This window comes from Periplaneta americana, chromosome 1, assembly GCF_040183065.1.
Source record: "Periplaneta americana isolate PAMFEO1 chromosome 1, P.americana_PAMFEO1_priV1, whole genome shotgun sequence".
Classification (NCBI taxonomy): domain Eukaryota; kingdom Metazoa; phylum Arthropoda; class Insecta; order Blattodea; family Blattidae; genus Periplaneta; species Periplaneta americana.
Genome location: NC_091117.1, coordinates 125,807,917 through 125,824,395, shown reverse-complemented (window position 1 = coordinate 125,824,395; position 16,479 = coordinate 125,807,917). Strand labels below are relative to the sequence as shown.

The 16,479-nt window shown below is 34.0% G+C and overlaps 1 protein-coding gene across 2 annotated transcripts in view; it reads right to left on the bottom strand.

Moving 5' to 3' along the window:
- LOC138700510 (forkhead box protein B1-like) overlaps positions 1–16,479 on the bottom strand; it is a 394,224-nt gene that overhangs the window by 311,132 nt on the left and 66,613 nt on the right. The window lies entirely within an intron of this gene.

Genomic DNA, 16,479 nt, shown 5'->3' with positions numbered 1-16,479 from the left:
GTTTTCTAGATGAAAAGGAACGAGCTATACACTTTACATTTGCTGAGAGCACAAAAAGCATTAATTTTTGGGCTACCACGAACATGTTATACAGTTGCATGTGAATTTCGCTACCCCAGATTCGACAGTTTTTTAGTGTTCACCTTTACCACTGGTATGAAATGTTGATTCATCACTGAAGATGACGTTGTCCAGGAATGTCTCGTGGTTTCCTATTCGATTTAACATTTCCTGACGAGCGACTTTGCCTGCATCACTAAGGTGTTGTACCATGGCCAGCTTGTATGGCTTCAAGTGTAAACATTTTCGTAGTACCCGCCAAACCGTGATGTTGTTGTTGTTTAGTCAACTGTCCGAAGACTGGTCTGAACCTCACAAGTGATGCCAAGAAAGCACCACTTATGAGGCAACTATGCCAGGAGATAATGGAGTAGTGTGGCCAGTTCCTTTCCCCCTCCATTGAATACATCGCCGACTAGCTACATATTACACTAGTCATGTGTTCTATACCAATTTCACGAGAGGCATGTCTCGTTGATTTTATGGGGCTACGGGTAAAGCTCTCCCTGACTTGTTCAACAACAACAACAACGGAAGTTCCGGCGACCTGGAGATTTATCATGTCTCACAGAACAACCAGTCTCAACAAAAGACTTGTTCAAGGAATAAATTGTATTTCTACTTGGAGGATCTGTACTATATTGAGTACGAAAATTACGTTGCACTGTAGTCGCGGTTTCGTGAAACCAAAATACACAGCAAGCACGTTCAGCACCAGTGAAAGTCGCCTTTTGTACTACAACTGATGTAGCGCTCTTGGTATCTGAATTTAGTACTACGGCACTACATGAGTCAAAACTTGATGTGTTTTGGTTTAAAATGCCTCCTTAACTATTTCTACGAGATATGTGGCTACGTTTCTATAAGCTGATAAAGTTGTAATAGTATATTATGATACAAGGTTGGGAAGTGCATTTTACAAAATCGAGGAAAAGTTTGAAAAACGAACAGGGTTTTCCCAAAGCACGCAATGAAATGTTTCGTATAAAACAATTTTTATCCAGAAAAGAAAGCAAAAACGAGCAAAATTGTATTAAACTTTTTTGTTCGAAATATCTCAAAGAATAACACCCTGAAATTAACGATATTACTCACGGTTCACTCTATATAGAAAAGAATTAGAGAGGCAACTATATCTTGTAATATTTATACCAAAATATTATAATTCTGAAATACATTATCATCCACATCTAACTTGCATCTTATAGGGAATCGGGAGATTGTTACAGCTTTAGCCTTTTGATGAGATATAAACATGTTAAATTATTTTGCAGTCATGTTGCACTGAGTCAACTATTTGAGTCACTTATTTCAATAATTAAGAATGTCAAAACCAAGAAAAGATATTCCATAGGAAACAAACAAATAAAAATTTTATCTTAGGTAGACGACATTGTTTTGTTTGCTGAAAGCGAAGATGATCTACAGCGATCATTTCATCAGTGGCAGAATACTGAAGAGAAACAGCAAAATGCTTGTAATGAAAGAATAAAGAAGAGAATGTATTGTTTACCTTATTTTTTCTGCATTTAGTCAGTTATTTACTTGTTCAGTTACCGTTATTCATAGCCTATATTTATTTAGACTACTCACTTTTATTAATTTAGTTTTAATTTATAATATTTATTAATTTACCAATACTCATTTATTAACTTATTCATACTCATTAACATAGACTAGCTAGGATAACAGAAGGGACTCGTGCTCCGAGACTACATCCAGGCATGGGTTTGAATTCTACTTGGGTTGATTATCTGTTTTATTTAATTCTATGGCAAATTTGAAGTAATTTTATGGCGATTCTTCGTAGTTATCTCGCCAAAATGTAATTGCACAATCAATAATTCTACCGATTCTAAATTAGTAATCATTTGAAACAGCGTCGTTGAGTAATAGATAAAATGATCTTATTCATTTGTCTACATATTTATGTGCTTGTTTACTTTTATAATATTATTTATTTATTTATTTATTTATTTATTTATTTATTTATTTATTTATTTATTTATTTATTTATTTATTTATTTATTTATTTATTTATTTATTTATTTATTTATTTATTTATTTATTTATTTATTTATTTATTTTTATTTGCTTTCTTACTTTTATAAGTTTCTCTATTTATTTATATTTATTTATTTGTAGGCTGAGATCTGGATGAAGTCAGACACTCTCTTCTCGCCAAGTCTTCCTTATCCTTCGCTTCCGTAAGGTCAGTCATTCAATCTCATCTTTAGAGCATAATTGTGGTCGGTGAACATAGGTAAGTACTTAACATTCATTATTTTCCATACTATAATAGTTATCTGTTTTCCCTTCCTGCGTTTTAAAATGAGAAAATGTTGTGTGCACGTTCTTTAGAGGTGAGGCATTAACTGCTGATCATCTGTAAGAAGTCCAGCCAGTTTATACATTTTTAATCCTTTCATAAGTTCATTCGGAGCAGCGTGGTTTATGTCCCCAATCTGCAAGTTCTATAGTCGTTAATATCATTCATCACTTTGCGAGTAATTAGCCGTCATAAACAAGCTATGGCGAATGTGTGTCGTAAACATCAGACATTATTAATGATATGCAGCATTTAAGTTACCAATGAACCGAGATTTCCTTTTATTAGGACGTAGAGTTTTCAGCAATGATTACCATTCCTGTTCAAACTCGCATAATTCGTCTTATTCATAGTCGCTTGACAGCCGGAGAACAAAAATACAAACAATTTTTTATCCCTTTCGCTACAACACATTAAATACGTGCACGACAAATCAATAGCGTGCGCGGATATCAATCACATTGCGTGCTACTTTATAATGTCCGAGTTTTAGCCGTAACAAATGTTGTTTATGTAACCCCTTGCCGACTGGTCTTTGTGAATGTACCAAGTTCCTGACGTGGTTGACAACACCACATAGCAATTTGCATTCGAATTGAAATGATATTCAAGTTAGTCGATTTGAATTCTGGACACGTTCTTATATTCAAAGTATATACGAACAGAATTGATAGTGGACTGAGGTCAACTCGATTCATTATCGATACATTAGCCATGGGCGACATTGATAGGGTTCGTTGGACGTGTGTGTGTATGATTTTTTAGTCTGAATCAGGTTTTACCAAGCAAGAAGCAAGATTTGTACATGGAATTTATGTTCTTTGAGGTTCAATGTTCTTACTATTATACGTGAAATAACATTGTAATACAAACATTCTCATATTCATAACTTATTCTGCAAGAAATATCCAATCTCAGCCAATTTATTAAATTACGTTCTGTGAAATGAAACAATAATAAATTAACACAATAATTTAAAACATGTGACAACTAAATTTCTCTTATCAAGTTGAATTTCAATAGATTTGATTGCAATCAATTGCATTCCACTAGATTGCATTATATTGAATTGTATTGTTAGTTGTTCAAAGTACTAGATTTCAATCGATTGAACTGTATTCTTTGGAAATGTATTCGATGCACAATTGCGATTAATTTGATTGCATTTCGTTCAAATGTATTCACTTGATTATACTGTATTGTCATTCCTTGGACTATTTTCGATAGGATAATTTTATACTGTAATAGAGTAGGATTTGATTGAACTGTATTCAATTGAATCCATTTCAGTTAGATTGCTTTCATTATACTGCATTCCAAAGAATCATACTTCGATTGTATGTATTCTGTCAGTTTTTATGAAATAGTGTTGGAGACTATTCACATCTTTTGAATTTTATTCTATTGCATTGGAATGGAGTGGATTATTTTCTGGAGATCTAAGTGAGGAAGAAAGCAGTAGTGAATTGTTTTGAAGAGAATTTTTTTCCGTTGTTGGTAGGTCAAACGGATATAACTGTTTGTAACGACACCAACGACTAAGAGCCTCTTTCCATCGCGCTACTTGATCACCGGAAGATGAATAGGCCCATAAAGAGTCAATTTTCGATATGTTGTGATTTTCATTTACGTCACCAACAATGGAAAAGACCAATCTGCATTTCTTCTCAATATGTTGTTGGATTTTTTTCGACTAAATTGCTATTTGATTTTATTCCATTACATTAACCGAACAACAACAACAACAACAACAACAAAATAACAATAACATTACTTTTTATGGGCTTGTCATGCATTATATTCGTTTCTGTTTGATTTCATTCAATTGACTTAGTTTCTATGGGCTTCTTATCGGTTGTATTGGTTCCTATTTGATTTTATTTGATTGCATTAACTTTTATGGATTACTAAAGGATTGTATTGGTTTGATTTTATTAGATTATCTTATTTGTTAATTGTTTCTAATCGATTGGATTGCTTTCTGTTTGATTTTATTCGAGTGCATTATCTGTTATGGGCTTCTAATCGATTCTATTGCTTTATGCTTATTTTTTGTTCGATTGTATTACTTTTTAAGGAATTCTTATCAATTGTATTGGTTTTTACTTGATTTTATTCGATTGTACTACTTTTCATGGACTTCTAAACGAAAATTATATAAAAATTTAACTAATTTAATGACTTTTTAGTTGTTCTTACAGAGAAAAAGATAGTATGATGTTGTTTTGGTAAAAATAATCTACAATGGGAAATGAGTGCATTAGTTTTTTTTAATTTTTCCTACCTATAGAAGGGTTATATGAGAGTGTGTCGGTGAGAATTACCTGTACTATATTAATATAATTGTATTGCTTTCTTTGTAACATAGTAACTTAATGATTTCAGTACTTTTCAAGGTATATTTAAGAGAGATGGAAAGCCTGGGTGCAATTTCCTGGTTAATAAGAACAAGTCTGAGAACATATACTTTGCAAAACACTTAATGAGTTTAATTAAAACTTGATTAGTATAGAAATTTAATATTTAAGCAATTAGAATGTTCTAAAACCGTAAGTAACTATGCGTCGATAAACAGAGTCTGCCTCTAACGTCGTTGTCCTACGATATTTATTAGGTGAAGAGTCTTACTTACTTACTTACTTACAAATGGCTTTTAAGGAACCCGAAGGTTCATTGCCGCCCTCACATAAGCCCGCCAGCGGTCCCTATCCTGTGCAAGATTAATCCAGTCTCTATCATCATACCCCACCTCCCTCAAATCCATTTTAATATTATCCTCCCATCTACGTCTCGGCCTCCCTAAAGGTCTTTTTCCCTCCGGTCTCCCAACTAACACTCTATATGCATTTCTGGATTCGCCCATACGTGCTACATGCCCTGCCCATCTCAAACGTCTGGATTTAATGTTCCTAATTATGTCAGGTGAAGAATACAATGCGTGCAGTTCTGTGTTGTGGAACTTTCTCCATTCTCCTGTAACTTCATCCCGCTTAGCCCCAAATATTTTCCTTAGCACCTTATTCTCAAACACCCTGAACCTATGTTCCTCTCTCAAAGTGAGAGTCCAAGTTTCACAACCATACAGAAGAACCGGTAATATAACTGTTCTATAAATTCTAATTTTCAGATTTTTGGACAGCAGACTGGATGATAAGAGCTTCTCAACCGAATAATAACACGCATTTCCCATATTTATTCTGCGTTTAATTTCCTCCCGAGTATCATTTATATTTGTTACTGTTGCTCCAAGATATTTGAATTTTTCCACCTCTTCGAAGGATAAATCTCCAATTTTTATATTTCCATTTCGTACAATATTCTGGTCACGAGACATAATCATATACTTTGTCTTTTCGGGATTTACTTCCAAACCGATCGCTCTACTTGCTTCAAGTAAAATTTCCGTGTTTTCCCTAATCGTTTGTGTATTTTCTCCTAACATATTCACGTCATCCGCATAGACAAGAAGCTGATGTAACCCGTTCAATTCCAAACCCTGCCTGTTATCCTGAACTTTCCTAATGGCATATTCTAGAGCGAAGTTAAAAAGTAAAGGTGATAGTGCATCTCCCTGCTTTAGCCCGCAGTGAATTGGAAAAGCATCAGATAGAAACTGACCTATACGGACTCTGCTATATGTTTCACTGAGACACATTTTAATTAATCGAACTAGTTTCTTGGGAATACCAGATTCAATAAGAATATCATATAATACTTCCCTCTTAACCGAGTCATAAGCCTTTTTGAAATCTATGAATAACTGATGTACTGTACCCTTATACTCCCATTTTTTCTCCATTATCTGTCGAATACAAAAAATCTGATCAATAGTCGATCTATTACGCCGAAAACCGCACTGATGATCCCCAATAATTTCATCTACGTACGGAGTTAATCTTCTCAAAAGAATATTGGACAAAATTTTGTACGACGTCAACAAAAGTGATATTCCTCGAAAGTTACCACAGTTGGTTTTGTCCCCCTTTTTAAAAATAGGTGCAATTATGGACTCCTTCCATTGTTCTGGTACAATTTCCTTTTCCCAAATAGCAAGTACAAGGTGAAGAGTCTATATTAATATAAATAATTAAGTTACATATGTTAAGCTGCTGTCAGAAGTGACAAATCTTGGTGAAATTATGAGAATACAAATGAAGATTATTGTATTACACCTCGAACCATCATTAGAGATCGATTCTATGCTCGAAGAGTTAGACAAGGCTCTTTTTAACATTTATATAGACGACGGCATAATTAAAATCAATAGAAATAATTACCTAAATTGTTTATTATATATAGATGATCTCCTAATTTTAACAGACAGAGAAGATTGACTCCAAAGATTAGTACGTAGACGGAATCAAATTTATAAACAATATAAGTTAAGGATTTCCATAGAAAAAGTAAAAAGATGTTCTTTATAGAAAATAATCCGGCAAGCACTAAAATTGTCCTAAATATTAAAAGATAGAACAGGTACAACATTTTAACTGTTTAGGTTCAGAGATAAAGTTACAGAGGTACCAATTTACCAAATGATGTGTGCAACAATTAGAAGAACTCTGAAAACTACACGAAGAGAGACAGAATGAAAATGGTATAAAGTAATGGCTGTACCAGCTCTTTTGTATGGAAGTCGATCATGGATTCACAGAAAAGAAATGAAAATTGAATCCAAGCATCAGAAATTATATTCGTAAGGGCCGTCAGAGGATGTACTAGAAGAGACAAAATACCAAACACACAAATAAGAGATGAACTGAATATACGAGAGAGTCAAAAAGTAACCTTAATAATTGTTTTATTAATTAAATATGTACAATAAAACTACAAACACTTCATCACTTTTCAACATAGTCCCCACTACGTTCAATGCAAGTGTTCCTGTTAATTCTGTGTTAATATTTGAGTAGCCTATAAATATTTGATGGTGGTGTAATTCCTGTTACACAAGTGAACTGTTTTGTATAGACCTATCAACTCGCATATTGTGTTATCTTTTTAGCCATTTCAAAGCAGTTATATAACTTTACCTTCCTAAAGGCGTGACACATGTCTAGGAAAGGTGTCACGTAAGGCATAAATGTTGGTTATAATTCACCTAATAGATGTCCGTAGAAATATTTTACAAGACAGGATTTAAACCTCATTGAATGTTTCAAGCGCTAGTTTATCGTCATAGGAATTTATTTTGAAATGTTTGTTCCTTCAAAAAAGTATATATCAGAAGCATATAAGGAGTATAAAATATTAAAGATTAAAAAACTGATTGCCATGAATATCTTAGCTAATCTTCCGAATACGAGATATTTAAAACCTCCAGGTTCATTTCATGGTAAACAGTAGGTCGCGGATTCTCAAAAACTTATTTTAGTTTTTTAATATTTAATGATTCCTTGTGTGAATATGTGTGTGTGCGTGCGTGCGTGTGTGCATGATCCTCTTGAGAAATTTAGTACCCACTTATTTCCTGATATTTCAGCTAACGTATTGTTAAAAATGAAAATACTAATATATTTGTAGATTACGAGTATATTTTATATCGTTTTCAAAATGTAATTCTCGATGTAGAATAAAAAAACCAAAGAGTAGTATTTTAATTATGTTAATGCTTGTACAATAAAATACTTATACAACATAATATTTTATAGACATGTTAGGCGTTTATTTGACATTACTTCTGTAGAAGTACTATAGACCTTCGTGGATTTCAAGCCAACCACAGACCACTATTAGGAAGATTTTGGCAGTGGTTAACAGCCTCCTTACCCTTAATGTCTTTCTTCTTGAGACTTCTTTCTGTTTCCGTTTCTAAAAAAATATCAGAAAGGAACTTGTTTTGAAGTATTAATAATATCGAGAATAATGCTGCCGCAATTTTATGATCCATGATACAAAGTGACTCCTACAAAAATTGAAAGAGTGCAAAAAAACTATCCCAAGGGAATTACTTTGAAGGGAAATACGTTTCTGGTTACGAATGACATATAGGAGTAGTCTATACTAATATTTACATCGCGAGATGATGATCATGAACCATAGTCATCAACATCGTCGCCGTCGTCGTTATCCAAGCTTTAAACAGACATTTTATGTTGAACATAGACCTAGTTGTAGGAGGCCTTTTAATATTTAGCCATGTCATAGACGCAGAAACAACAGAATGTTTCCGAGCTACACACTGCCTACATCGTCAGGAAAGATAAGAGAGGATGAATTTATCTGTTGTATCCGCCATCAAGATTATCTTCCAGAAATAGAGAAGCGTTGGAAGTTTCTGCATTGTGACACACTACAACAACCATAAAACCTCTCACCGAAATAATAGACTGCTTTGTTCTAATCCCATGTCCTCTTTAGAACTTACCATACTTAAGGCATTCCATACTTCTTACTTTTAGTCTCATTCAGATAGTTTCATCCATTCTTCATAACTGCCTTTCCTAGTACGATCGGTATAAGTTAGTTCCGTCTTATATGCATATAAAATTTTCGAAAACGAATACCGTATTTTTAAGTACTTAGGGTACGTTGTAATAATGCACCATTTAGCAGCAAAATCACCAATACGAACAGTTTACATGTTTGATGTTTTATGAGCACTCTAACGTTTGGTCGCTGACATTATTTCACTAGTCGTCATAGCTTCCATTGCAGATTGTCTAGTAGTCAGAAGAGTTTTAACCTCTTATTATAGTGTAAGTCATTCGTTATATCGTGAAACCAAGTGCATTCGTGCGCCGTAGCTCATAGTAAGAACTTAATGGTAGGGTAAGCGAACTAGGTAGCTTGCAGGTCGTAGCGTAGCGAGAGAGGTAAGCTATAAGTCCACTTTTTCTTTCTCCTCACTCGCAGGTAGGTTTCACGAGATACCGAATGGCCTGTACAGCGTGAATTTCTACACGTGTGTATCATTAGATAACGAGAGACATTTAAAGGAACAGACAGTGACGTCAAGAAGGAATCCATAGGGAGTCGAGACGCGTCAAATGAAGCTACTGAACGCTATCAGGAAACATTTCAACGGATACCGAGAAACTCTGCGTCCGAAACATTTATACATCCTGAAATTTACTGTCTGCAGTTTTCCTCGAAAATCAGTTCTTAAAACTAAAAATTGAAGATAATTCAGAAACTGTTTATCTGTGTTTAAGAGATAAGCTTTGAATTTAAATACAAATATTTGTGAAGATACTGGAGAGCAGATGAATGTTAGTTACATTATCTTCACAAACGAAGAAATGTATATTTTTTCTAGGCATGCAAATCATTATAAATGTGTTATTTTGGTTAAATTTTTAGAAAGTGTTTTCAATATGATTTAAGAGAGTCCAAAATAAATGGAAAATTGGTGTCACGATCATGCCATAACATATTTTTTAATTGTAGCCTACGTTTTACGCTTTTTAAAAAAGTAAACAGTTCCTTATCATATTACATTACCAATGGGATTCCTATCTATAACTTTTTTAACTTTAATTTCCTTCATTATATGTGCAAGATATAGGCCCTAATATAAAATAAAAAATAAGATATACAACTTAAAAACCATTGGTGGTCAAAATGAAACATATCTCCGATCCACTCGAACGCAACCCGTAAAACAGTAGAGTGGGGCGGTCAAATAGGGAAAAGGAGATAGAAAGCTGCTTACATTTAGCAATGTTCATCTTACATACTCTGCATCATACACGACAAAACATTAATTTTATTTTTACTTCAATTTTTATTGTACCTGACTTTTTTAATGTGCTTCACTTCCATCCCTTCTAGTAGAAAACTTCCACACACAACCAAGGCCGCATATGCAGTCAAAGTCATCTTATAGTCATGGTAAATAGTACTGAGTGAGTGAGTATAGTACGTTCCAGAAATATGATCGCATTTTTTTCGTGAAGAAAGAGCATTCATTATGGAATCATATTTTCACATAGGTACTGTGCATCCGTTTAATTATGTCGTATCCCGGTTTTTCTAACCCGCTTCTGCTGGCTCCTCTATAAAGGCTATAGTGACTGGGCTGTATTAGCTCTTTTCTGAAAACATTTGCTGTTAGGAATTGGACTTCTACATAATATTATACAACTCTTTAAAATAATTTAAATGAAAGGGCCTCGTTAAATAATTGTCGCGTGATTTCCCCCTTTCTAAGATTCTCCTACATAACGACATGGACGGACAGTAGATAGCATACAGTATCTGAGTAAATTTATCTTACGGATCGGACATAAGTGAAGATTGAATTGACAATACGTAAGGTACACTGTTATAGAGCAGGTACAGAATTATTTCAACAGACGCAGGATTATGGCTCCCCCATGTCGCCTGATTTGAGTGTTTTGCATTATTTCTTTGGGGTTACTGTGAAACAGTTGTGTTTGCTAAACATCCAACAATAGAAGAATTAAGTAACTAAGTACATTCAAGAAACATACATTGAGTTTCAGAAAATATGCTTAAAAACAATTTTGATAATATACACAAAAGAACTGAAGTCTGTATCGAAATGAACGACCACCATTTTCAATAATTTGTTTAAGTATCCAGATTTTGATTATTTTTTTTTAAATTTAAATGCACTGTAAATATTGAATGCTAATGTGCTGTAGACATAAATACGTCCGCTTGGATAGTTCAGTTACTGAGTAAAAATACTTACTGTTAATACTGTACTGTATTTTGATTAAATAAAAACCCGACGACAATGATTAAACTCAAAATCGTAACATTTCCTAGTTTATGTAAATCAATGCTCTACTTTTCTTCCCTCCTACACCTAGTAAAGTTATTTGTATTGTACTTTACACTAATGTCGTCAATATCCGGTCGTGGAAGGGGGTAGCAAACAGTGTTTCCGGTTCTTAATCGTTAATCCAGAGATATAGTCAGGTTAATATTAGAAATGGTTGTAAAAACAAAATGATGTCCCGATATATTTCAGTCTCTCAAAATCAATGACTGAAAATCAGGCGTTACATTATTTACTGCCAGCTACAGTTGATCAAAAAGATTATTGTCTATCAGTCGGAATCTATGTTTTCATTATTGCTCACAAACACACGTTGTAGCGAACATGGTTTCAAAAGAATAGGCAAAGGAATGAAGTTTTGGTAGGGCCTAATTGTTTTTACACAAATTATTTAAAACTTGAGTACCTGTTAATTCCTTACATCTAGTTTTAATGATAACATCATATTGTAAATCAGTCATTTCTCTTTGAATATTTATTTTAACCTTTTTTTTCACGTTTACCGGGAAATGATCAACCTACAAACAAATGTCTTGCTCCAAAAGTGATAGGTTAAGTCGGGAAATCTCTCCTTGCAAAATTGATAGCTTAAGCAACAGACATGTTTGCCAGCTGATCAGGAACTGCGCTCAAGCTTTGGTTCGATCCCCACTTGGACTGATTGTATGGCTTTAAAAAATGCAATATTTATGTATTTATTCCGGCAGAGTTAGGCTATCAGACCATTTCTTCCACTCAGCCAGAGACAAACGAAGCTTATACAATGTTGCAAGTTAATAATTATACACTAATATTTAAAGGACATTCAAAGATTGAAATATAGGAACACAAGTTGAGGAAAATAATAGAATTATACTAAATAATTACATAATGATATAAGGCTTAGAAGAATCTCGGTGAATACGCAAGGGATAAATTAACTAAATTGTACAATATTACAAATTGAGAATTATGAATTCGGAAATAAATGATAAATTATAACTATACAAGACTTATGAGGAATATTATATACACACATACACACAAGACAGAATTACACATATATAAGGAAGAAAGAAAATAATCATCCTACTATAAATAGTGAATGCAATATATAATTACTAACAAATTATAAGTAATTAAAATAAAGATTTGTAAATATAATGATAGAAGTATCCTATATAAAATAATCGTGATAAGATAAAATAAGGTATGGGAAAATTATGACTGAAGCTAGGAATTATGTGGCCTACTACTGTTCACATCTTTGAATAAACTAATTTACTTTTAAATTATAATATTGTTCGACAGGTCCTGAAGGAGCTGGCTCCCTAACAGAAACGAATAACTGATGCTGTGAAAAAGAAAGAATAGTGAGTTGTGTTATAGGAAGGCATAGATAATTAAGGATAGTTTGTAGAACGAGTGCCTAGGCTGCGATATGAGGACAAGAAATTAAAACGCATTGAGAGACAGTTACTTGTAGGCGAAGAAGTGTTGATAATTCAATATAGGAAAATTAGTGAATGGATATATCTTCGGTCCTGTAATCTTACCCATTGGAGCTTTTCAAGGGAAAGTGTGATATGGTCATATTTGCGGATGTTGCAAATGAAACGTATGCAGATATTATGAACGCGTATTAATGTTTGGCCTAAATTACAATTTAAATTTGTTAGTAGAATGTCGCAGTAGTCAAAATGTGGCATCACCAATGTTTGTATGAGAATTCTTTTTAACTGAACATTTTTCAGGCGATTTAATGCGTGTAGAATGGAGAAGACGGTCGTACGTGTGTGTATGACTTGGACTTTCCATCTGAAGGTCTCATCTATATACGCACCTAGCCTTATTTAACAGAGGGACTAAATAGGTTTATAAATTTATTTAATACTATAGGATTTATAAGATTGGAATTTAAAATGTGTAAAAGCCGTTGTTGCCCGATTAGAATTGCCTTCCTGGTTGGGATTTTCTCCAAATTTCCCTCAACTGTAAAGCGAATGTCAGGTAATCGCATGGCGAGTCCTCGGTTTCATTTACCTAAAATACAATTCGCAATTCAAGGTAAATAATCTAGTTGTTGATATAGCGCAATTAAATAAATGACTAAAATATTATACGTCCAATAATTTAGAGACAATGCTACACAGATTACATGGCCAAAATTGTTTTTTTTTTAATGTCAGGAATGCTAAAAGCATTTCTTCCTGCAAAAATGTTTAAATCGAGTTTTTCATCATCATAAGGTCTAATATGTAGGCCTATTCATGTTTAATATAGTGAGAAAGTAACAAAATAATGGTAAACAACAATTCCAGGGAAATCTCCATTTTACATCATATCTTCCTGATAAAGATTCCCAAATGTTTAGTAACATGATTATACTTTATATGCATTATTGCCTAGTTATTGTTTTGTAGAAATATAATAGGTCTACAGACAAAATCCATCTTACAGTTAATGAGAAATCATTACACATAGACTGCATGCCAGAAATACTTTACTGATGTCGGATGCTGAAAATTTTCACCACCGTGAACATTCTGAAATCTATTTGTTTTCATCCTCGCATAATTTTTCTTCATACTACGTATAATAAGAAAGAAAAATATAATGAAATTTAAAAATATAACTAAGTAAAACTGAACAATCCGCTTTCTGCGTTTGAAAATAGATTACGGTACTGGTACTTTAAAAATAACAGCATTTTTTGGACACTAACTAGGCTACTTCAAACATAAAATTCAAGACATGTTTCGTCGTTTCTTTTGATATATAGAGAGCTGCATCCTTCAACTTGTCTTAACTACATAGATTGTCCTCCTCCGATCCGTTCAGAGTAGATACTAGTTCGCTCATTTTATTGCAGATTTCATATTCCACATTTTCTACAGTCCTACCCAAATATGTGAATCTATCAGCAAATTAGAGTGAAAGAGTAAATTTTTAAAATTCTGAAGTGTAAGTTGTTTCTGCTTGATTTATTGAATCAGTCATCTGAGAAATCTTGAAGGGACAGTAACGTGTTAATTGCTTTCCACTGAGATTATTCCCAATCGCGTAAGCCACTGACGTACATGCAATCCCTTCAATACTTTGACTCTGCAACGCTGTGCAGTTGCTCTACAAATGTTTGGCTCTCTCTTGTAATTTGTTATTTCCAGCCATTGCGTCCTGTTCTTACACTCTTCACCGAACACGAAGAATGATGAGCGAGACGTGCCCTTCTTTTTTATATATCAGCATTCTTCACAAATGCTGGAGTTTTATTTTATACGTGATTTTTTATAAAGTGTAGGCCTACTTCATGCAATATTAAACTCCTCTGAACACTGAATTCTGTGCTATTGAAGGCATTTACTTCATGGGAAGAATTTGCATTGATTTGTAAAGGAAATTGGTTCAAACGCCAGCAGCAATGAGACGGATTCTCCAAGAGGCTGAGTCCCGTCCCAGATATTTCGAAGGTATGGTAGAATTCCGTCTCTTTCGCTTGACCTGTCTGCATAGCTGACAACTACGCCTTCTCGCGTACACACGCATCCCGTTGAAGTATATCTTCTGGGACCTCATCCACTTCTCAGTCGTGTATGGGTTTGGAAGTATGGAGTCGATGTTAAGCGAAAAGGGAAGACCTACCTAGACTATGTAATTACATGATAACTCTGAAATTGGACACTACATAAAGTTACTTTTGGATTGTCGTTCCTTGATGCTAAGCATATTGACAACTTTACAGAGGATGCCATGTCAATACGGCTACAAAATAACAGAGTTCTACAATTCCCGAACTAGATTTTTTAAAAGTACACGTATTTTCATTTACGTAGCCTACCATTTTCTCCGACAGTTTGAACTGAATTTTTAGTAATAACTCCGAGAATCATAAATGTACGGGAATCATTTCATTCCGAACTTAGCAGCGTATTTTATTCCGGTCACTCAAATTACACAATATTTATGCAAATTCTCGTAGATATTCAGGTCGAAACAAATCTGGGACTACGTAATGGGTCAGTTAAGAAGAAAAAAAAGGAAGAAGAAATATATTTAAGAATAAATATGGCGAAAATTCAACAATAAGAAGTCACCAAGCTTAAATTTATCAAGGTAGTAAGCCTATCTTACAGTGTTTACCAATTAAAAGGTAAGAACATTCAGATTGAGGTTTTAGTGTCCTCTATAATTTATTACTTTATCAAACTCAACAAACAACATTTTAACCATGTCTATAACGAATTCAGTACCGATAGTACACTATCGTTTCCATATTTTATGCAGTAAGTTCGAATATTAAAATAGATAGGCCTATAGTTCATGTTCATAAGAGTACAGTTCCAAAAGTAATGTACCGGTACATAATAAGAAAGCTACAGACAGTCATAAGTCTACAAAATAGAAGGGGAAAATACCGTTAGGAACGATATTCCATCACTTTGATATCTTGGAATAGAACTCAACCTTACCTCAAAAATTCCTAGACGGAACTCAACCTAAAACTAACTACGGGACGGAATTAGTATAAACCAATCCAAATGATTCTTTCTTTCGTTAATACCGTGTATTCACTTTTGTTTTAATTCCCATAACTTTCTGAAGTTTTATACAGGATGTTAATGAACTCATGTTATAATGTTTCAGAATTAGAAGTAGGTGCTGCATATAAGAAACATTATTTTGCTAATAAACTGCTGATCGGGAATTCCTCCTTTCGCCGCTAGTGCAAGCGAAAGATCGCCCCTTGTAGATAGGCCACGCATTGTGCACGAGATATGCGCAAGACTAGGCCTATATTTGCTTGTCGCTTGACTGTTTTAACGTTTTGTTGGTTTTTTGTTTAATGTAGTTGTAGGTTTGTTATGATTTTTCAGGTATTAGGCTTTCATTTACCTTACAGGTCTTTCACGACATTTTTTACACGTGATTTTACATTTAGACATTATAGTTTGTACATTAGCTTCCAAAGTGGAGACCATCGACCTGTTACAAAGTTGACAAGCACGTAACACTTTGTTGGACCCTTGTGAAAACTCTCTGAACTTCTTTAATTGTTGCTATGGTAACGTTAATTCTGGCGATCAGATTCTTCTTGGACTCCACGGGGTTCTCGTCGATGAGGCTCTTCATGCACCCCACAGACAGAGATTAGGTGAACGTGGTGGCTATAGTACCACTCCAGTGACTCCCAAATGTTTGAAATTTGTCGACCTGGGTATCTCTCTTCATATAACCGGCGACCAGCCAGGCCTCTCATTCTTCCAGCTTCACCGTTAACTCAAAACATGTCCATGAATTCAACGAACGTGTACTCCATTTCACTTCTGATTAAAATGAGAAATTACGGGCGCGTTTTACTACA